The sequence below is a fragment of the Ranitomeya variabilis genome, chromosome 8 (genome assembly GCF_051348905.1).
Source record: "Ranitomeya variabilis isolate aRanVar5 chromosome 8, aRanVar5.hap1, whole genome shotgun sequence".
Lineage (NCBI taxonomy): Eukaryota > Metazoa > Chordata > Amphibia > Anura > Dendrobatidae > Ranitomeya > Ranitomeya variabilis.
This window is the reverse complement of record NC_135239.1, coordinates 162,588,587-162,611,210: the sequence shown is the minus strand read 5'-3', so window position 1 is coordinate 162,611,210 and position 22,624 is coordinate 162,588,587. Positions and strand designations below refer to the sequence as shown.

At 47.4% G+C, this 22,624-nt stretch overlaps 1 protein-coding gene across 3 annotated transcripts in view; it reads right to left on the bottom strand.

Moving 5' to 3' along the window:
- TMEM184B (transmembrane protein 184B) overlaps positions 1–22,624 on the bottom strand; it is a 54,087-nt gene that overhangs the window by 30,746 nt on the left and 717 nt on the right. For all 3 annotated transcript variants that reach the window (XM_077276989.1, XM_077276990.1, XM_077276988.1), the window contains exon 2: positions 21,587–21,738. The gene's annotated coding sequence lies outside the window, so the exon portion shown is untranslated. The remainder of the gene's footprint in view (positions 1–21,586; positions 21,739–22,624) is intronic.

The window sequence follows — 22,624 nt, the reverse complement described above, 5'->3', positions numbered from 1 at the left end:
GATAGTCGGACGTGTTGAGGCATGGAATTCCAGAGGATGAGGGATATTCGGGAGAAATCTTGGAGGCGATTGTGTGAGGAACAAATAAGTGTGGAGGAGAGTAGGAGGTCTTGGGATGAACGAAGATTACGTGAGGGAAGATAGTGGGAGATTAGTTCAGAGATATAGGGAGGGGACAGGTTGTGGATGGCTTTGTAGATCAGTGTTAGTAGTTTGAACTGGATTCGTTGGGGGATTGGGAGCCAGTGGAGGGATTTGCAGAGGGGAGAAGCAGGGGAGTAGCGAGGAGAGAGGTGGATTAGCCGAGCAGCAGAATTGAGGACAGACTGGAGTGGTGCAAGAGAGTTAGCGGGGAGGCCACAGAGGAGGGTGTTGCAGTAATCGAGGCGGGAGATGATGAGAGCATGCACAAGAGTTTTGGTAGATTGTGGGCTGAGGAAGGAACGGATTCTGACAATATTTTTGAGTTGGAGGCGACAGGAGGTGGCAAGAGCTTGGATGTGAGGTTTGAAGGACAGGGCAGAGTCAAGAGTTACCCCGAGGCAGCGGATTTCAGGAGCGGGAGAGAGCGTGATGCCGTTTACCATAATAGATAGATTGGGTAGGGGGGATACGTGAGGTGGGGGAAAGATGATGAATTCTGTTTTGTCTACATTGAGTTTTAGGAAGCGAGAGGTGAAGAAGGAGGATATTGCTGACAGACACTTCGGTATTCTGGACAGCAGGGAGGTGACATCTGGGCCAGAGAGGTACATCTGAGTGTCGTCTGCATACAGGTGGTACTGGAAGCCATGGGACTTTATGAGTTGTCCTAGGCCAAGGGTATAGATGGAAAGAAGTAGGGGTCCAAGGACAGAGCCTTGAGGGACTCCAACAGAGAGAGGGCGGGATGAGGAGGTAGTGTGGGAAACGCTAAATGTGCGGTTGGATAGGTATGAGGCAATCCAGGACAGGGCGAGGACTTTGGTGCCATGGGAAGAAAATCTGTAGCAGTAGGCAGTGATCGACTGTGTCGAAAGCAGAGGACAGGTCAAGAAGGAGGAGGACGGAGAACTGTCTGTTAGCTTTGGCTTTGGTCATTAGTAATTTTTGTCAGGGCAGTTTCGGTGGAGTGGTGGGGGTGGAAGCCAGATTGGAGGTTGTCAAGGAGAGAGTTAGATGAGAGGTGGGAGGAAAGTTGACCATGGACATGCTGCTCAAGGAGTTTTGAAGCAAACGGGAGCAGTGATATGGGGCGATAGCTGGGCATAGCAGTTGGGTCAAGGTTAGTTTTTTTGAGGATGGGTGTGATGGTGGCATGTTTGAAGGCAGAGGGGAAGGTACCAGAAGAGAGCGATAGGTTGAAGAGATGGGTTAGGGCTGGAATAAGCGTGTTAGTGAGGTTGGGGAGCAGGTGGGAAGGCATGGGGTCAAGTGCACAGGTGGTGAGGTGTGATTTGGAAAAGAGGCGAGTAAGCTCCCCTTCAGTGATGTTGGAGAGGGAGGTTATTAGGGAAGGGCAGAGGTCTGGTATATGGAGTGGTTGGGGTGGTGGACAAGTAAAGGTTTGCCTTGTTTGGTCGATCTTGTTTTTGAAGTAGGTGGCAAAGTCCTCGGAAGAGATGAAGGGAGTTGGAGGTGGCTGTGGTGGGCGGAGGAGAGAGTTAAATGTGCTGAACAGTTGTTTTGGGTTGTAGGATAGTGAAGATACAAGGTTAGTGAAATAGGTCTGTTTAGCAGAGGTGAGGGCTGATTTGAAGTCAAATGTAGCTTGTTTGAAGGCAGTGAAGTCATCTGGCAGGTGTGTTTTCTTCCAACGCCGCTCCGCAACCCTGGATGCTTGTCGAAGTTTTTTTGTGACATTGTTATGCCAAGGTTGCCTATTGGTTTGTCGCACTGTGCCATGCATGAGAGGGGCGACTGAGTCTATGGCTGATGTGAGGGTCGAGTTATAGAAAGTGGTGGCGCTGTCCGTGTCATGCAGTGAAGATATGGAGGACAGGGGTAGGAGAGAGTCTGAGAGTGTCTAGATGTGCAAGGTTTCTGCGAGGATGTGGTAATGGCTGGACATGGGGGGCAGGTGAGGAGGACAAGGATGAGAAGGTGAGTAGATGGTGGTCAGATAGGGGGAAGGGAGAGTTTGTGAGATTAGATAAGGAACAAAGGCGGGTGAAGATGAGGTCTAGTGTATGTCCGTCTGTGTGGGTTGCTGTGGTGGACCAATGGGTGAGTCCAAAGGATGAAGTAAGGGCCAGTAGTTTGAAGGCTGCTGGCTGGTGGGTGTCAGTAGGGATATTAAAGTCGCCCATGATGATGGTGGGGATGTCGGCAGACAGAAAGTGAAGGAGCCAGGTGGAGAATTGGTCGATGAAGGCAGTGGCTGAGCCAGGTGGTCGGTATATGACAGCCATTTGGAGATTGGTGGGAGCGTAAATACGGACAGAGTGAACCTCGAAAGAAGGGAGGATAAGGGAGGGTGGGGGTTGGATAGGGTTGAAGGAGCAGTTTTTAGGAAGAAGGATACCCACTCCTCCACCATGTCTGTTGCCAGAGCGAGTAGTGTGGGTAAATTGGAGGCCGCCGTAACTCAGTGCTGCAGGCGAGGCCGTGTCAGGGGGCGTCAGCCAGGTCTCAGTGAGGGCCAGGAAGAAAAGGTTGCAAGAAGTGAAGAGATCATGGACCATGTGGAGCTTGTTGCAGACAGAGCGGGCATTCCAAAGTGCCCCAGAGAGGGGAAGCAGTGTGGTGGGGGTCAGTGGCACAGGTTTTAAGTGTGAGGGGTTGCGGTGGTTTCTCATAGTGTGAGAAGGATAGGGTAAGGGGTAGTGAGGCGGGGGGCAGGATTGGGGGATGTGTCACCAGCAGTGAGAATAAGCGGAGAAAAGGGAAACAGGTGGGTGAAGAAAGTGAGGATTAGTGGAGCAAAAACGGTGGGGATAACGTGAGCATGGTTAAAGAGCAGGGGAGGAAAAGAAAGGCAAGTAAATTTAGAAGATAGTGATTAGTCTTACCGTCTGGCCGATTTCTGCAATATTTCTGATGACACTTTAAAGATGTCACATCTGACCAAGGCCATATCTGACCAGTACCATGCAACTTATACCATTTGAAGAGTCCATGAAATGAATCCAGGTGGGAGAGGAAGAGGGTGGAGAAAGGAGGTGGGGGATAGTTCACAGCAGGGAGCAATTCACAGATTGCAGTTAATAGTACATTTGATCAAGGTTGGTGAAGGATAGGATAAGATGGGTGGATAGAGCTAGGTGTGAGGAACATGTGCACATCAATATGCATTCAGCAAGCTTGAAGTATGAAACATGGAATTAAAGTCAGGGAAAAAGCAGCAACATACCAGCAGTTAGAAGAGGGATAGAAGCACATGGGATTCAGAGGGTGCAGTGGCTAGTTCAGATTAGGAGACAGTTCGCACATACCAGCAGTTAGAAGAGTGAGTGAGTGAGTGAGTGAGTGAGTGAGTGAGTGAGTGAGTGAGTGAGTGAGTGAGTGAGTGAGTGTGTATGTATATATATATATATACACACACACACACACACACACACACACATATATATATACATATGTACACATACATACATACATACATACATACATACATACATACATACATACACACACACACACACTGACAAAAGAATAAAGGTAACACTAAAATCCCCCCACATCCTAGATATCACTGAATGAAACATTCCAGTTGTAAATCTTTATTCATTACATGGTGGAATGTGTTGAGAACAGTAAAATCTAAAAATTATCAACATAAATCACAACTAATATCCCACGGAGGTCCGGAGTTGCAATGATGCTCAAAATCAAAGTGGAAAATTAAATTACAGGCTGGTCCATTTTCAGTGGAAATGCCTCAAGACAAGGAAATGATGCTCAGTAGTGTGTGTGGCCTCCACGTGCCTGTATGACCTCCCTACAACGCCTGGGCATGCTCCAGATGAGGCGGCAGATGGTCTCCTGAGGGATCTCCTCCCAGACCTGGACTAAAGCATCCACCAACTCCTGGACAGTCTGTGGTGCAATGTGACGGTGGATGGTGCGAGACATGATGTCCCAGATATGCTCAATCGGATTCAGGTCTGGGGATCGGGCGGGCCAGTCCATGGCTTCAATGCCTTCGTCTTGCAGGAATTGCGGACACACTCCAGCCACATGAGGTCTGGCATTGTCCTGCATTAGGAGGAACCCAGGGCCAACTGCACCAGCATATGGTCTCACAAGGGGTAAGAGGATGTCATCTCGGTACCTAATGGCAGTCAGGCTACCTCTGGCGAGCACATGGAGAGCTGTCCGGCCCTCCAAAGAAATGCCACCACACACCATTACTGACCCACTGCCAAACCGGTCATGCTGAAGGATGTTGCAGGCAGCAGATCGCTCTCCAAGGCGTCTGTCACATGTGCGCAGTGTGAACCTGCTTTCATCTGTGAAGGGTACAGGGCGCCAGTGGCAAATTTGCCAATCCTGGTGTTCTGTGGCAAATGCCAAGCGTCCTGCACGGTGTTGGGTTGTGAGCACAACCCCCATCTGTGGTTGTCGGGCACTCAGACCATCCTCAAGGAGTCGGTTTCTAACTGTTTGTGCAGACACATGCACATTTGTAGCCTGCTGGAGGTCATTTTGCAGGGCTCTGGCAGTGTTCCTCCTTGCACAAAGGCTGAGGTAGCGGTCCTGCTGCTGGGTTGTTGCCCTCCTACAGCCCCCTCCACGTCTCCTGGTGTCCTGGCCTGTCTCCTGGTAGCGCCTCCAGCCTCTGGACACTACGCTGACACAGCAAACCTTCTTGCCACAGCTCGCATTGATGTGCCATTCTGGACGAGCTGCACTACCTGAGCCACTTGTGTGGGTTGTAGAGTTCATCTCATGCTACCACGAGTGTGAAAGCACAACCAACATTCAAAAGTGACCAAAACATCAGCCAGAAAGCATTGGTACTGAGATGTGGTCTGTGGTCCCCACCTGCAGAACCACTCCTTTATTGAGCGTGTCTTGATAATTGCCAATAATTTATATCTGTTGTCTATTCCATTTGCACAACAGCATGTGAAATTGTCAGACAGTGTTGCTTCCTAAGTGGACAGTTTGATTTCACAGAGGTTTGATTTACTTGGAGTTATATTCTGTTGTTTAAGTGTTCCCTTTATTTTTTTGAGCAGTGTGTGTATATATATTTACCAAAAGTCAAGGTTTAATGCTAAACTGCAGGAAGGAGGTGCATGATTGTAAAATTATTATTATAGCATAATTTATTCCATGGCGCTTTACATGTGAGGAGGGGTGTACATAAAAAACAAAGTACTGTAATCTTAAACAATACAAGTCACGACTGGTACAAGAGGAGAGAGGACCCTGCCCGCGAGGGCTCACAATCTACAAGGGATGGGTGAGGATACAGTAGGTGAGGGCAGCGCTGGTCGTTCAGTAGTTTGGTGGGTCGGTGGTTACTGCAGATTGTAGGCTTGTTGGAAGAGGTGGGTCTTCAGGTTCCTTTTGAAGGTTTCCATGGCAGGCGAGAGTCTGATGTGTTGTGGTAGAGGGTTCCAGAGTAGGGGGCATGCGCGGGAGAAATCTTGTATACGATTGTGGGAAGAGGAGATAAGAGGGGAGTAGAGAAGGAGATCTTGTGAGGATCGGAGGTTGCGTGCAGGTAAGTACCGGGAGACGAGGTCACAGATGTATGGAGAAGACAGGTTGTGGATGGCTTTGTATGTCATGGTTAGGGTTTTGAAATGGAGTGTCTGGGTAATGGAGTGCTAGTGCAGGGATTGACAGAGGAGAGAGGCCGAGGCATAGTGGGGGGATAGGGGGATTAGTTGGGCAGCAGAGTTTAGGATACAATGGAGGGGTGTGAGAGTGTTCGAGGGGAGGCCACAGAGCAGGAGGTTTCAGTAGTCAAGGCGGGAGATGATGAGGGCATGGACTAGGGTTTTTGCAGATTATTGGCTTAGGAATGTACGGATCCGTGAAATATTTTTGAGTTGAAGTCGGCAGGAGGTGGAAAGGGCTTGGATATGTGGTTTGAAGGAGAGATCAGCGTCAAGGATTACCCCGAGGCAGCGAGCTTGTGGGACTGGGGAGAGTGGGCAGCCATGCACTGTAATGGATAGGTTCGTTGGGGGGAAGGTCGAGTGAGATGGGGGAAAGATGATGAATTCTGTTTTGTCCACATTAAGTTTTAGAAATCTAGCAGAAAAGAAGGATGAAATAGCGGATAGACATTGAGGGATTCTGGTTAGTAGGGAGGTGATATCTGGTCCAGAGATGTAGATCTGTGTGTCGTCAGCATAGAGGTGATACTGAAAGCCGTGAGATTCTATGAGCTGTCCCAGGCCAAAAGGTGTAAATGGAGAAGAGCAGGGGCCCAAGGACTGAACCTTGCGGGACTCTAGCAAAACGGTGGCATGTTCAAAGGGTGAAAAAATCCATGAATACGAGGGTGTAAGAACGAGATTAAATCCTGGCACTTGCGCCCTAGAAAATGCAGGAGAGCACTGTTTTTAGCAGTAAGGTATGCCAAGGAGCGTCTGGTCGGTATATATTAGTATACAGTGTGCACAGAGACGTATTTGCAGGCAGTGATGTGCAGAGGATATGATGCAGAATGTGCTTGTCACTAATGTATCTCCATATTTGCCAGGCACAGTTACCATGTAAATCACGTGTCCCTGCTGACTAGGAGAGCAGCCGTATTTATAGCCTCAGAAATGGTATTTGCAGGAAAGTGGTTAAGATGAAGCCGGCGTTACAGAGGAGATTACTACAATACCATTTAGACAGAGGAATAATCAATGATTTAGAAAGGTCACTCGCTCTCCGGCGATTAATACAACAGGAATCTCAGCGGAGGAATTCTATGCGCTATTAATTAATCCTTCAGAGAGATTTATCTGAAGCTTTTAATGTGCAGAGAAAGGGATTGTGGGATATTTAAAGGGAAAGACGGCATTTTATCCTCTTAGGATAACAAAGCACCATCGTCAACACTTGTACATGGCTCTTCTAAAACAACAGAACGTGTGTCTGCACACACGTGGAAAAGGAAAAGTGTCATCGGAATATTACTTACTGTATAAATCACTTTATGACATTTTTCTTTTGTAATTTTTCAGATTACTATGTAAGTTAAAAAAAAACAAAAAACAAAATCTTGCAGTTCTCACACTGGCGAGTAGGCCTAAAACTAGATGTATACTTCATGTTCTGCAAAGATGACTTTTCAGCAGTCTCATTACCATCACAGACAGGATTACGATGACAGAAAACACCTTTATACACAGGATCCACCACATAAAAGCTCCTTTTTGATTAATGAAGCAGTATCCAATTTCTATTTTACCACTTAGAAAAGGAAATGTCACAGACGACCTCCTCCGTCTCCCTGCCCATTGACCTATGCCCTAATCACACCATGCTAAAGAAGCTGTCATGTAAAGGTCAGACAGTCAAAGTCAGTCTATTACTGTCAATGTGGCGGCCCGTGCAGAACAAGCAAAATAAGACTTGGTGGTAAGTGGGAAATTGCAAGATTTTTTTTTCAATATAGCAAAATTGAAAAGGACTAAAAACACTTATTTATCTATATATATAAGAGGCATCGTGATTACTCGCTAATCCCGCCCCCTGCACAGTAGCTCCGCCCCCACATCACCACACATAATCCCGCCCCCCACCACATCACCACACACAATCCGCACCACATCACCACACATAATCCCGCCCCCCCACCACACATAATCCCGCCCTCCACCACATCACCACACATAATCCCGCCCTCCACCACATCACCACACATAATCCCGCCCTCCACCACATCACCACACATAATCCCGCCCCCCCACATCACCACATAATCCCACCACCCCCCCACATCACCACACATAATCCCGCCCCCCCCACCACACATAATCCCGCCCTCCACCACATCACCACACATAATCCCGCCCTCCACCACATCACCACACATAATCCCGCCCTCCACCACATCACCACACATAATCCCGCCCCCCCACATCACCACATAATCCCGCCACCCCCCCACATTACTACACATAATCCCGCCCCCAACACCACCACACTATTGTTATTAACTTCATTTTAAGTAAATTTACCACCTGCGTAAGCGCTATTGAATGTTGTCATTATTTACTTTAGTTTAATCACCAGCAGCGTTAATTAGATAGAGCGTGCCGAGTGTTAGCTGGCTGGAAACAGCTAGTTTATAATATATAGAACAAAAACACTGATTTAAGTGAAACTGGTCATAAAATCTGAAAAAAATAAATAAAAAATAATGAAATAATAACTGTTTATCTGCAGGCAAATACTACAGTCCAACTGGTTGTTCGGCTGCAGAGAGAGAAAGAATTATATTCTCCCTGCAGCCCTCGCTTCCAGCCATTTAGTCCGTACTAACGCTGCTGGCAGTCAGGGCGTTGTACCCGATGAGCCCGCTGTAATCACGCACCCTGCTTCATATTGTGTGTGTCGTGCCATAAGTTGTCATTGATCACTGAGGGTCACTGTGTACATAGCGCTGACTGATCGCAGGCCCTGGCACCTACAAGGAAGTGAGCAGCTGCAGGAGGAACACAACTTTATTTTCTCCCTGCAGCCAAACATGTATAAATGGTATTGACCTGAAGATTACTGCTACGGCCCCAGCCAGGTAGAAACCAGTTTCTAGATGACAGGTTCCCTTTAAACAGTAGGTCATTGTTTGATCTGACGACCCCTTCCTTTTAATAGTCAAAAGCAGAACACAGACATGGAAAGAAGATTTGGTGCCGAGCTTAAATTTTGATTATAGTCCACCAACCTAGTACAGTTTTTACTGCAGCTTTCCTGAAAAGTGATAAAGATTTTTTTTTTACATGTAGTGATCGTGATTTAGATCTATAGGATGATGAGACCAAGATTAATGAGAAAAATGTAACTGATCAGTGAGGAAATAGAAAAAAATTACAGAAATCAGAAAATGAAAATATAAATCACTACTGAAGGATCACAGCGTAAAGATGAGCTCAAAACTACCCGTCCCCTTACAGCTTGACCGACATGACTTATCTGGGTGTATGCAACAAAGAGCAGGGTGTATGCCCAGCGGCCGTGGCAGGGAAGGTCTTCAGCATGTGATGCCCCCAGAACACTCAGTGCGGCCCTGGGATTTCAATGGCTTTTACAATTCGGGAAGGGTCACTAGACCCATCAGGAGCCGGATTACCAGAGAAAAGCCAGGACATCTCTAAGCTTTGGCCAGTCCAATGGATAATTTCCATCATGGTATCATAACCAATAAAGTAAAAAAAAAAAAAAAAAAGTCAGTTGATGGTGGCACCTATGGGATTAAACTGCTGAGACTGGAGTAATCTCTGATCACGGTAGTTGCTGGTTTCCGCCAAAGAAGGAGTGGGCTTGGCTTCAGAGCGGACTCCTTACATTTCTGTCTTACGTACATGCACGTCACAAGTCAGGAAAAAGTGAACAATGCCTTTTTTTCTAATCTTGAAAATGCAACCTTGCTGTTTGGTCAACCGTGGCCACGGTTTGGTCAGCTGTGGCCACGGTTTGGTCAGCTGTGGCCACGGTTTGGTCAGCCGTGGCCAGCAGAAGCCGCTACACAAGTACAGTAGGTCACTGGAGCTGTACAGAGCAGTCCTGTTCAGTGGGTACATCAGGCCACCATTGAAGCCAATAGCAGCTTATTGGTAGGGGGTTTGGGGCCCGGACTGCTCCGATCTCCATGACTTATCCCAAGTGTAGGTCACCAATATCCAATGGACCAAAAGCTGTCACCTGCTCAGCCCTAGTTTGTGTATTCCTCTCCGCTCTATCCACACCTTCACAGGAATGGCTACACTCCTTCCATACCCCTTGCTCTCACTCAAATGTTGAAATCAAAGCCACCATATTATCTCACAAAACATTACCAGAAATGTGATAGTTTGTATCTGGATATATTTCCTAGACTTTCCGCCAATATTGACAGGTTTGGCCCGACACTAATGTGTATAGGGGCGCCAGCTGACTCCTCTTTGGGTATCGGGTTTGTCCGATTTTGGCCTGCTGATCGCTCTGTTCTCCCTGAGATAAGCCATGGAGATGTCTGTTGGTGACTTTCTCAGGAGTAAGCCATCCTGTGTGTGGGAGAACTGGCCGAGATCACAATCAACACTTTAAGTGACAGCCATGTAATGTGAACGGCCGGCTTTATACTGTGAGGCTTTGTGACAGGTTAGTAAGGTTTAATACTAGAGGTTAGGACCATCCCAAATTTGGGTATACCTTGGCGCTGGCGAGATGGCGTTTATGCTTTTTTCTATCAAAAACGCAGTTTACTAAACACCCAACGTTATTTACGTGCACTATTGTCTTTACTTATCTACTTACAGCACGATATATATTCATTTTGTTTCTGTCTGAGGTTTCATCTTCAACCCAAACTTGTAAAATAGCAAAAGGGAAAACTAAAAAAATACAAAAAGCAATTCGTACTTATTTGCCCAATAAGAAACCCTGGAAAGAGAAATAAATTAAATGCCAGAATTGTGTAGCTACAATGTCGCCCTGAGCACCGGTCAGGCCGTCACAATGATGGACACACAACGAGGCTCTAACTGCAACTCCTTCCAGAAACTGGGAAATAAGCGGCCACCACGGGACCTCTGTAAATGAGACTCAGCATGAGGGGATTAAGTAGAAAGCCTGGCTCGTGTCACTGCGGATCAGGGCTTACGGTGCTCACAAAATATGGGTCAAAACAACCCAGCAAGAATTATTAGAGCAGAAAGACAAAGCACAAAACAGATCACGAGATCTTTCCATTTCTTTATAGCGACAACCCTAAGATATCAGCGTGCACAATATAAAAAAAGCATTATAAATAATATCCGCCGCAATCCCTGAGTACGACCACTAAGCCGAGACCCATCCTCCATAGGCCAATTCATTAACCGGCGGCCATATGTCAGATCTTACATTTACAGCCGAAGAAAACAAGCAAAAGACTGACATTGCTCCGCTGTCAAAGCTTAGTGACTGTGTCCAGGAGACGCTCCTGCTGTAAGGGATCAGCAAAGTCCTGACTGGCACCAATTACCAGGACAAAGGGTCCTGTATATAACGGACCCTCTGCCCGCCACTACATGTCCGAGGATTGCACAGCGCAAGAAGGTTAAAGGGAATCTGACAACAGGTTTTTACTACTCCATTTGAGAACAGCATGATTTAGGGGCTGACAGCCTGATTCCAGCGATGTATCACTTACTGGACTATGTTTTGCAGTTTCAATACAATTAGTGTTTAATTAGCAGGAGATTATCACTAGGGGACTAGCTGCATTGTGCCTTCTAGTCCAACCCCGCACTACGCACGGATTAGCAGCTCTTTGTCACTAAAAGATATGGTGTGGATGGGGTTATACAGGGCTCAACATCTGAGCTCTGCTAGATATGCAGCAGAGAAAACTGTGACTATCATAACTGCTGCACCCAGTAAATGAAGTGATACATCACTGGAATCAGGGTCTCGGCCCCTATATCATGATGCTCTCAGCTAACATAGCAAACACCTGCTGCTCCCCTTTAAAAAAAACCCCGTTACTTTTGCCTCTAACAGTTTGAGGTCTACACACTATGTTGCCAAGTGTTCTTAAATTGGAAAAACCCCTTTAAAAAAAGGTTCCTCAATACACAGCAAATTTCCTGCAGAAATCCATGTGCTTGATACCACAAGGAACAGATTTGAGGTAGGGGACGCGGCACTACTAGGTTATGGTGCCCGAGTAGGAAACATATCAAGTAAGGGAATAGTTGGACGGCGGCACAACTCAGACGGGGATCGCAACACAAAGCTTGGACTGGCCGGCGGCTCTCCAGACTCTAGGTGACAAATGCACAGAAATACATGCTGCCCTATGGGAGAGCTTCTGGCCAGTCCGAGCATTGCAATCCCCGTCTGAGCTATACGGCCATCTGACTCTTCCCTAACACTCTGCACTCAGTGGATCCACTGCAGTAAGGGTATCTTCAAGAAATCCCATCTTCACTATGAGTTCAGAGATGCCCACGGCTTCCCTGCGTAAACGGACATGTGGCGCGTCTTGCCAGACCGCAGCATGTGTATTTATGTTGCGGAGACACTCCGATATTTTTAGGCTTGTGAGGGCCAAAATCCATGGGCCTCGTCAGCCTGAAATAACAGGCCGAAGCGGTCTGCTTTTTACTTGGCTGGTTAACAGAAATAGGAGGACCCCACGCTATTTTTTGGGGGGAGGGGATCCCACTATTTTTGCTAACCATCTGAGGTAAGCAGACTGCTGTGGCCTGGTATTATCAGGGTGGTAAGGTTCATGGATATTGAATCCTTACTAGCCTGAAATACCAGTCCCAGTAGTCTGCTTTACTCTGGCTGGTTAACATATACTGGGGGACCCCATGCCATTTTTTTTTTTAATTATTATTTATTAAAAATGAGGGACCCTCTCTCTGTGCTTTCCTCCACTTCCTGTGTTTTGTACTTCTGGCTGTGTCACCAGATTCACCATTATGTAAATTAGTACACATGCGTAGTAAGCTGCGTTCCCGCACTTAATACGCATGTGACTAGGAAGATAATGCGGTTGTACCGCATCTAATGATAGTCTATAGGTAATTTAAACAGCGGAGACTGAGCACCTCCGCTACATAAATTAACATGCTGCAGTCTGGAAAGAAGCGCCACATGTCCGTCTCTGCGGGTGAGCTTCAGACATCGGTGCACACATAGTGGGCATGGGATTTCTTGAAATCTCATCCACTATGCTGTAACAGCTGGACGCTACGAATGTACTCAGCGTCCAACCCGCAGCGTTTACGGACCGTGGGAACATACCCCAATATATCTGCAAACAGGAAATCACTTTTTTTTCCTTCCCAGAAACCAACTTTCAATTAGCTTTATTTCAAGTGACAAAAAAAACGCATGTAATGAAAAAACGCATCAAAAATGCAGGTGACCTGCCAGTGACCTCAGATGCGGATTTGGTGCAGATTTCACTTGCGTCAAATACTGAGCCATTCCTGATCGTGTGCACATACCCTAAAGGCTTATTCTTGAAGAAATCTAAAGTCCAAGCAACACAATATGGAGCCTGTACACACTAGCGTATTAGGTCTCCATGTTTGGCCTGCACATTTACAGCCAGGCTTGTGAGATCAAGAAGGCTTCATGGAACACGTGTGGAATGTAAGGAGTGGAAATATTCTGCATTCCAGGCCCTTTAAACATCCAGCACAATAACCTGCGGACACGAGGTAAGCCATCAGGTGTCAGGGCAATATGTCCAATTTGTAGCCAATGTTTATGGATCACTAAAAAAATACCTCCAGATTGGAGCAAACTGTACTTGAGCTTCATTTACACTGCACACTTTATAGTGTTGGAGCATTCCTAGGTAGGGTCCTGATAACCCCGAGTGTAAACAGGCTGCCGATCACCAAAAAAGCAAAACGCTCTTTAGTTGTGTGAGATGTTTTTAAGATGACTTAAAAATCATCGTTCTCGGTAGCACACTGTCCTGTGTAAACAGAAACATGTGCTGCTAAGAACAATGCCAGCCCATGTGCCCTGAAGGAACTATCACTGTGCATCCGCAATGCAGTCTGCCTGTGTAAACAGAACATGTGCTTCCGAGAACAATGCCAGCCCATGTGCCCTGAAGGAACTCACTGTGCATCGGCAATGCAGTCTGCCTGTGTAAACAGGTTGTTAAACGATCGATCAGCAAACAGGTAGCTGATCGCCGGTCACAAGACGGGGGCATAAACCCGCTTCCAGGATGAGGTGTAGAGCCAGATGGGGCAGGCAGCTGTAAATGCCCCCCACTATGATGGGCCACCGGGTCGGCTTTCTAGCATCTGAACGGTTTTAGTGACAATGGTTTTAGAATAACTGGAACTAGAAATTGACAATCATCTAGCGAGCTGTCAATGCAAATATACAGATTTAAGAGAGTAACCGTCGCTTTAAATTTTTTTCATAAATCATTAAAACGTAAAAAATTTAACTATTTTAATATATTAGAGAAATATGCTTATTTCTCCTTCTGGACTGATCATTCAGTCTCAAAACACAATTCAGGAGATAAAAAAAAAAAAAAAAAAAAAAATCGGTCTTCAGTGAATGCAGACTCTCTCATTATTGAGATAGGGGATGACCATTGGTGCTTATGATGTTCAATGGAGATAGTACAACGTTGCTTATTTGCGTGTGATCTATTAACATTTAAACAAGGGTTACTTTTTAAGGGGTTAAAAATGAGGCAATGATAAAACAGCTCGTGGATATAAATCAGGTAAAGCCGCTATATTATTATTATTATATTATTAGAAGTAATAAACATCGGAAATTGGCTTTGTAATGTTGCTGTAATTAATGGTATGGTAACTACAATTAGCACTGTACATACATACAGAAGGAGAGAATCAGAGGGACAAGAAATAATAAAGAATGCACTTTTCTCTTCCTGATGTGACACTGGACGTGGAGAGATGCCGCTGGATGACGGATCATGCACGTGTCCTGATCTAACTAGCAGGCCACGTGCACAATACCTGCAGGGCTCCGGCCGCCGTACAGTCTCTTCACACCAGATGTCAAATATGGCGGAACAGCGAGGAACCGCACAATTCTTTTCATCTTCCCCTCCCAGGACAGCGGAGGAAAGCTTTCAGCATGTAGTCTAACAAGCCCCGTGCTCCAGGCTTTCTTCACAATAAGTGCTGTCACTCGTCAGCATCGAAGCATCCACTAACCCAGAACTGGACTAACACAAAGGAGAGGACGATGCGGAGAAAGCCCCTAGACGTCAGCTGCTGGATTCATCACGGACCTGAAATAAACCCTCCGCAGGATTACATGGTTTTAGTTTTTCGTTTTTAATAATATGCAATGGTCGTGATGAAGGCAGAGCGTGACATTGCCTATTGTGATTGGTGGATCCTGTGTCATCAGCTTAGTATAGAGGCATTACCTGTCATTGTAATCCTGCCTCTGATGATAAGGAGACTGATGAAAACTCTTCCTGAAAGAGCAGGTAAAAAATAAAGCCCCAGGGTGAAAAAAGCAACATTATCAAAATATACCTAAAAAACAAATGCCTTGCCAATTTTTTTAAACCCATTTTCTGATGAAAGCGTCCCTTTAAATCATCGATACCATGAAAGAAATTTTAAATTCCTAATACAGATGGCGCCCCATCCCCACACTGGCTCTCTGAAGATGGCAGAAATCATCTGGACTAGGCACATGAAGTTTTTGTTGCCGACATTTTCATTGCCATCTTGTACATATGATCTTCTGACGATTGTTTAAAGGGAATCTTTCGCCAGAATTCATCCACCAAATCTGAGAGCAGCATAATGTAGAGACGGAGATCTTAATTCGATCGGTGTGTCACTTATTGGGCTGCTTAGTGTGGTTTTGATAAAATCACTGTTTTATCTGCTAGAGATCACTTAAGAAGTAGGAAAACTGCTGCCAGGTAAGTCCTCCATAATTATGAGCAGTGTATCACCCCACCCCTGATTGGCAGCTTTCTGCCTATGCACAGTGCACACACCTGCCAGTTAGTGGTGTGGGTGGGGTTATACAGCATTCAGAGCACCGCTAGATCTGCAGCAAAGAAAACTGTGATATTAAAATGACAGCAAGAAGCCCAGTAAGTAACACATTGCTGGAATCAGGATCTCAGACCCTACTCATGATGCTTTCAGACGGGGGAGCAAAACCTGCTGACAGATCTCCAAGACTAACAAAAACATGCTGAAGGAGGCCACCAAGAGTGTGTAAAGTGCCCATGTAATCCATTTGCTGCAGCGATTCGGTCACTGATGGCATATATATGCAGCATGTTTGGGATCAGAGTAGTAGTATATAGAGCCCCAGTGTACACCTACAGACTGGACGTACACAGGCCGTGCAGTCCCTCCAGCAATGCACTGCGGCATCAGCCCATTACATACAAAATGTCACGTGCTCATTCACATTAGCAGCAGCGCCGGCTGTGACTCATCCTGTAGAGCCGCGATGCAGGAATCAGACCGATCAGAATAATAACATTAGTAAGTACCATACCAGGTCTAGGACACAATATAATGGCAACAGCAATGTGGCCTTACCAGAAGACTTCCTGCAGGACAGGATCAGGCTGATTATTATGCACGCTCACGAGCAGACATTCATGTTATAAGCACCTAATGACCTCATACACTTACATCACTCCCATCAATTACAATAGATGGCTGGTCACAAGGAATACAGCCTCATCTTCTTCCTACCAGTCATGGTCTGTGAGGCTGATGGCGATGTCAGTGCCACACCATCCGAGCATGGACCCTTATACTCCGACTGGCCATGGTGGGTGGGGTCTCTTGACCTGAGCATGACAGCCTTTATAGAAATATATGAAGCAGTTATGCTCGGGTGGGAGATCCATGAACCAGTCCGGGCAAAGCACACCCGTCGAGCCCCACGGGCAAAGCAAGCGTGCGCCAGGCCCCACGGGCAAAGCAAGCGCGCGCCGGGCCCCACGGGCAAAGCAAGCGCGCGCCGGGCCCCACGGGCAAAGCAAGCGCGCGCCGGGCCCCACGGGCAAAGCAAGCGCGCGCCGGGCCCCACGGGCAAAGCAAGCGCGCGCCGGGGCCCAGCAGTCTTTTCCCATTGAATGTAGATCAGGAAAATAACGCGTCGCAGAAAATGGCAGGTGTAAACCACATGAATGTGACCCTGCTTGTACCTGATGTGATAATGGAGCGCCCACATTACACCAGTGCAGGCACATGGATACATTATTATCAGTGCAACTGCTCCATACCCTCATCAGTCACATTCAGGTTGTGTGCGGAGCCATATTTATGAAGCTCGGGACTTTTTCTGATAATTGCAAACTGGATCGGGCTTCCAAGTCCCATGCATTTTGGAAATGTAATAAAGACCTTATTTTAAAAGAACAAAATACAAAAACATTAAGTATTAAGGTGATTGAAATTTACATCAACTTGTAGCCGGATCTTTGTCCAACCATAGATACAGATCCGTGAGCACATAGAGAAAAGCGATGGTGGAACTTCTAACCTGCAGGATACAGATCCCCAAGACGGCACGTTGCCACACAATACACACAAGATGTCACACCGGCATGGCTGCCAGTAACAGACGCTCCAAGTACCCAGGAATAAATTGAATCACTAGCCTAAAAGTGCTGAGAATGATAAACCCAGACATCACGATCCACAGAGCGCGGCTCACACCCTGTGTATAGCACATTGCTGATTTTATTTTATTTTTTTATGGTGCGGGCTCCTGTCCTGCAGTGATCCAAGTCATCAGCAACATTGTGCGGCCAGACACCCACCCAGATGTATCCTGCGCCAAAGATGCATGTCAGCAACTCTTCACAGGAGGCAAACCCTTAGTGTGAACAGAGCCAATGTTAACCATTTGTAGACGATCACACAATCAGCCGTTTTAAGAGTTTTTCTATTGTCCACTTACAGGGTTATTCTCAAATTCGATGGTTATCCCCCATCCACGCGATAACTTCCCAATCACTGGGGAGTCCCAATGAACCCAAGAACTGGAGATTGGAAGAGCGAACGGAGCACAGATTGATCATCCGCACGGAAGCTCCATTCATTCTTAATGGGAATCTGTCACCAGGTTTTCGCTATCTAATCTGAGAGCAGCATGATGTAGGGGCAGAGACCCTGACTCCAGTGATGTGTCACTTATTGGGCTGCTTGCTATAGTTTTAATAAAATCGGTTTTATCAGCAAGAGATTATCACTAGAGAACTAGTTGTCTTCTGTCATGTAGTACTCCTGCTATGTAACCCGGCCCCCACCACTGACTGGCAGCTTTCTGTGTACACTGCATAGGCAAAAAGTGGCTGATTAGTGGTGCGGGCGGGGGTTATACAGAGATCAGCATTCAGAGAACAGCTAGACCTGCAGCAGAGTAATCAGTAATATCAAAACTGCAGCACCCAATGGCTGGAATTGGGGTCTCCATATTATGCTACTCTCATATTATATAACAAAAGGTGGTGCCAGATTCACTTTAACAAGACCATCCAACGCCGTAATTCCAGACCTCCTGATCTGACCCAACACCTCATTTATGCCTTTGTGCCTGCCAGTTCAGGTCCGGAGACCTGTGGTTGGGCCAGGAATTTCTTAACAATGGGTACAATGCTATTTCACAAACTCACCGCTGCAAAAAAAAAAAAAAAAAAAACAGCGGACAGATGTTACATAGAAATTAACAGGAATAAATCTAGCATGTCTTAAAAAAAAAAAAATGTTTGCCTTTTCTATTATTATTTTCCTTAAAAAACCCGCTGTGCACACACATAGCAGGACGACAGCAGGCCGCACACGGAGGATTAACCACAGGCGGACTCTTTGTTGTCTGGTCACAGCTGAGTGCGCAGTGCTTACACAGGCGCCGCTGTAACTTATACAGACCTGATCCATATTACCTCCGAGACGCCAGGTAAGAAAAGCTACACAAGACAATTAGCCGACAGGTGAGCCAACGCCGCCAGACAACACACGGATCCTCATTTCAGCTTTGTCCTGACACAATGGGAATACATTACACACAACCCACAATGGTTAGATACAACTGGTGCGAAAATTAGCTTCAGGGTCTCATTATCTTATTTCTTAGAGAGAGAGAGAGATATATATATATATATATATATATATATATATATATATATATATATATATATATATATATATATATATATATATATATATATATATATATATATATATATATATTTATTTATATATTGTAAAGCGCTGCGGAATACGTTGGAGCTATATAAAGATTATTATTATTATATATAATGATTAGCGTACAATAACCTAAAGACACAAATAAAACCATTTTGGGCCAGGCACACTTTTGCTTCGTCATCTTTTCATTTTTGCATGCCTGACGTCCAGTCCGGGGTGTGAATACTTCTGCAGCCTTGGCAATATTTCTTCACTAGGATAGTGCTCCCCTTTTTCCATCGGTGCCAGTACCATATGCATGCTCAACCATCCTGCACCCACGGGTAAGGCTACTTTCACACTAGCGTCGAGGTTCCCGACGCTAGCGTTGTCTCAGCCGCACAACGGGGGCAGCGGATGCATTTTTACAGCGCATCCGCTGCCCCATTGTGAGGTGCGGGGAGGTGGGGGCGGAGTTCGGGCCGCGCATGCGCGGTCGGAAAAAGCGGACCGTCGTGAGCAAAAAACGTTACATGTAGCGTTTTTTTGTCCCGACGGTCCGCCACAACACGGCGCAACCGTCACACGACGGTTGCGACGTGTGTCAATCCGTCGCAATACGTCGCTTAATGTTAGTCTATGGGGAAAAAACGCATCCTGCAAGCACTTTTGCAGGATGCGTTTTTTCGGCAAAACGACGCATTGTGGCAGATTGCAGTTAACGCTAGTGTGAAAGTAGCCTAACGGCTTGTGCTGGTGGACCCCCACTAATCTGAACTGTACAGTGGGTGGGAGATAAATGCTTCGGAATACGCCTTAACGATATCCGTTTCCTCACTTGTGCTATATAGATAAGGGTGTTAAGCCCCCCATATAGGAAACAGTCTAATGTGTAGGGGGAATACTGATCTGGCATGTCTGATTTCGGACACATCTGGTGACAGTCCTCTTGTGGAGAATACAGGAGTGTTGACTAAACCAGCATTACTATGTTTTAGAGACCCATCCGAGATGGCTGTTGGCCAAACAATTGGCTGTCTAATGTGTATGACGGCCTTTAAGATCCACGTGGTCAGGAGATTAGTATTCTTCTAACCTGAAGTTATCACTGCGGAGTGAAGAGGGTGGAGGTGGCCACCTCTGATCACCAGAGAGCTTGGAGCCACAACTGGTCCTTTATAGCCCACAAGGTCAGGTCCTTCCTGCTATCCGTGCCATACCATACAGCGTGTGGGACACTAATGCCATGCAGGGCCGGCCCGAGAGATTACGGCGCCCTAGGCGAAACTATTTTGTTGCGCCCCTACTACTTTTAACATACCTCCCAACTTTTGAAGATGGGAAAGAGGGACAAAGTTTGCGGCGCGCAAAGCACGTCGCGGCAAATTTTAGGCCACGCCTCTGACCACACCCATTCATAACTAGCCACACCCATATCCACGTCCCAACCACACCCATTTAGCACTGCTGATCACACTGTTTCATAAAGAATAATTATAAACAAAAAAATATGGCCACACAGTGCTCCATACTGTATAATGGCCGCACATGATGCTCCATACTGTATAATGGCCGCACATGATGCTCCATACTGTATAATGGCCGCACATGATGCTCCATACTGTATAATGGCCGCACATGATGCTCCATACTGTATAATGGCCGCACATGATGCTCCATACTGTATAATGGCCGCACATGATGCTCCATACTGTATAATGGCCGCACATGATGCTCCATACTGTATAATGGCCGCACATGATGCTCCATACTGTATAATGGCCGCACATGATGCTCCATACTGTATAATGGCCGCACATGATGCTCCATACTGTATAATGGCCGCACATGATGCTCCATACTGTATAATGGCCGCACATGATGCTCCATACTGTATAATGGCCGCACATGATGCTCCATACTGTATAATGGCCGCACATGATGCTCCATACTGTATAATGGCCACACATGATGCTCCATACTGTATAATGGCCACACATGATGCTCCATACTGTATAATGGCCACACATGATGCTCCATACTGTATGAGGGCCACACATGATGCTCCATACTGTATGAGGGCCACACATGATGCTCCATACTGTATGAGGGCCACACATGATGCTCCATACTGTATAATGGCCGCACATGATGCTCCATACTGTATAATGGCCGCACATGATGCTCCATACTGTATAATAGCCACACATGATGCTCAATACTGTATAATGGCCACACATGATACTTCGTACCATATAATGGCCACACATAGCTACTCCTACACACGCGGCTGCGCTCCGTACACACGCGCTCCGCTCCATACACCTCGTACACACGCGGCTCCGCTCCGTACACCTCGTTCACATTTAGCTCCACTCCATACACCTCATACACACATGACTCCGCTCAGTACACCTCATACACATTCAGCTCCGCTCCATACACCTTTTGCCTTTTGAAAAGATTTTTTATAATTTTTTCTCTGGCGCCCCCTTAGGGTCTGCGCTCGCCTATACGTTCGGGCCGGCCCTGATGCCATGGGAAGTAATACACAACGCACCGTCCTACAAGTATCTGTCTGGGTCTGTGAGAACAGGGGGCAACTGATCCAGAAGGACACAGAACCATGCCGACGGGTCCATCTCATAGGAACGCTCTGAGGTTTGAGCACTTAGATTGTGAGCCGCACTGGAACCAGGGACGTAGACAAAGCAGAACCCGCTGCCATGCCAATAATGATAATGATCAACGGGGAATGAATGAAAAACAATGTGACCTGGTGAATGCACTGGGAGCCACGGCCCAGACCTGCAGGAACCTACCTGTAATGCTGGCTGCTCAGTCAGTTCCCACAAAGAAGGCAAGAAAAGCATCAGTCAGCCTGCCGAGAGCGGCTTCTGCGTCCTGAGTACATCAGGGCCCCATCACTGGGGGCCAAAGTACGCCCCTCGCTGCAGGAAGCTGGCCTGGATGCCTAAGAAGAGGAAAATATACAAAAAGAAAGTTACAGCTAAAAAAATAATTATACAAAATTAAGCTTAAAAAAAAAAAAAAAGGATCCAACATGTCCCCTCCCGCGCAGGCCACTCTGGTGATCTCTAAGCCGTGACATCCCGTACTTCAGTCTGGTGACCCTCGAGGTCTGCGACTGGCTGCAGCGGTCAGGAACAAGACGCTATCAGATATGCCTTGGATGACGTCCCATCCAGTCCCCCCGGTGCGGTGCCCGCAGTGCCAGGATGCCCCCCGGTGCGGTGCCCACAGTGCCAGGAAGCCCCCCGTGCGGTGCCCAGGGTGCCAGGAAGCCCCCCGTGCGGTGCCCAGGGTGCCAGGAAGCCCCCCGTGCGGTGCCCAGGGTGCCAGGAAGCCCCCGGTGCGGTGCCCAGGGTGCCAGGAAGCCCCCGGTGCGGTGCCCAGGGTGCAAGGAAGCCCCCGGTGCGGTGCCCAGGGTGCCAGGAAGCCCCCGGTGCGGTGCCCACGGTGCCAGGAAGCCCCCGGTGCGGTGCCCACGGTGCCAGGAAGCCCCCGGTGCGGTGCCCACGGTGCCAGGAAGCCCCCGGTGCGGTGCCCACGGTGCCAGGAAGCCCCCGGTGCGGTGCCCACGGTGCCAGGAAGCCCCCGGTGCGGTGCCCACGGTGCCAGGAAGCCCCCGGTGCGGTGCCCACGGTGCCAGGAAGCCCCCGGTGCGGTGCCCACGGTGCCAGGAAGCCCCCGGTGCGGTGCCCACAGTGCCAGGAAGCCCCCGGTGCGGTGCCTACAGTGCCAGGAAGCCCCCGGTGCGGTGCCCACAGTGCCAGGAAGCCCCCGGTGCGGTGCCTACAGTGCCAGGAAACTCCCCGTGGGGTCCCCACCATATGACA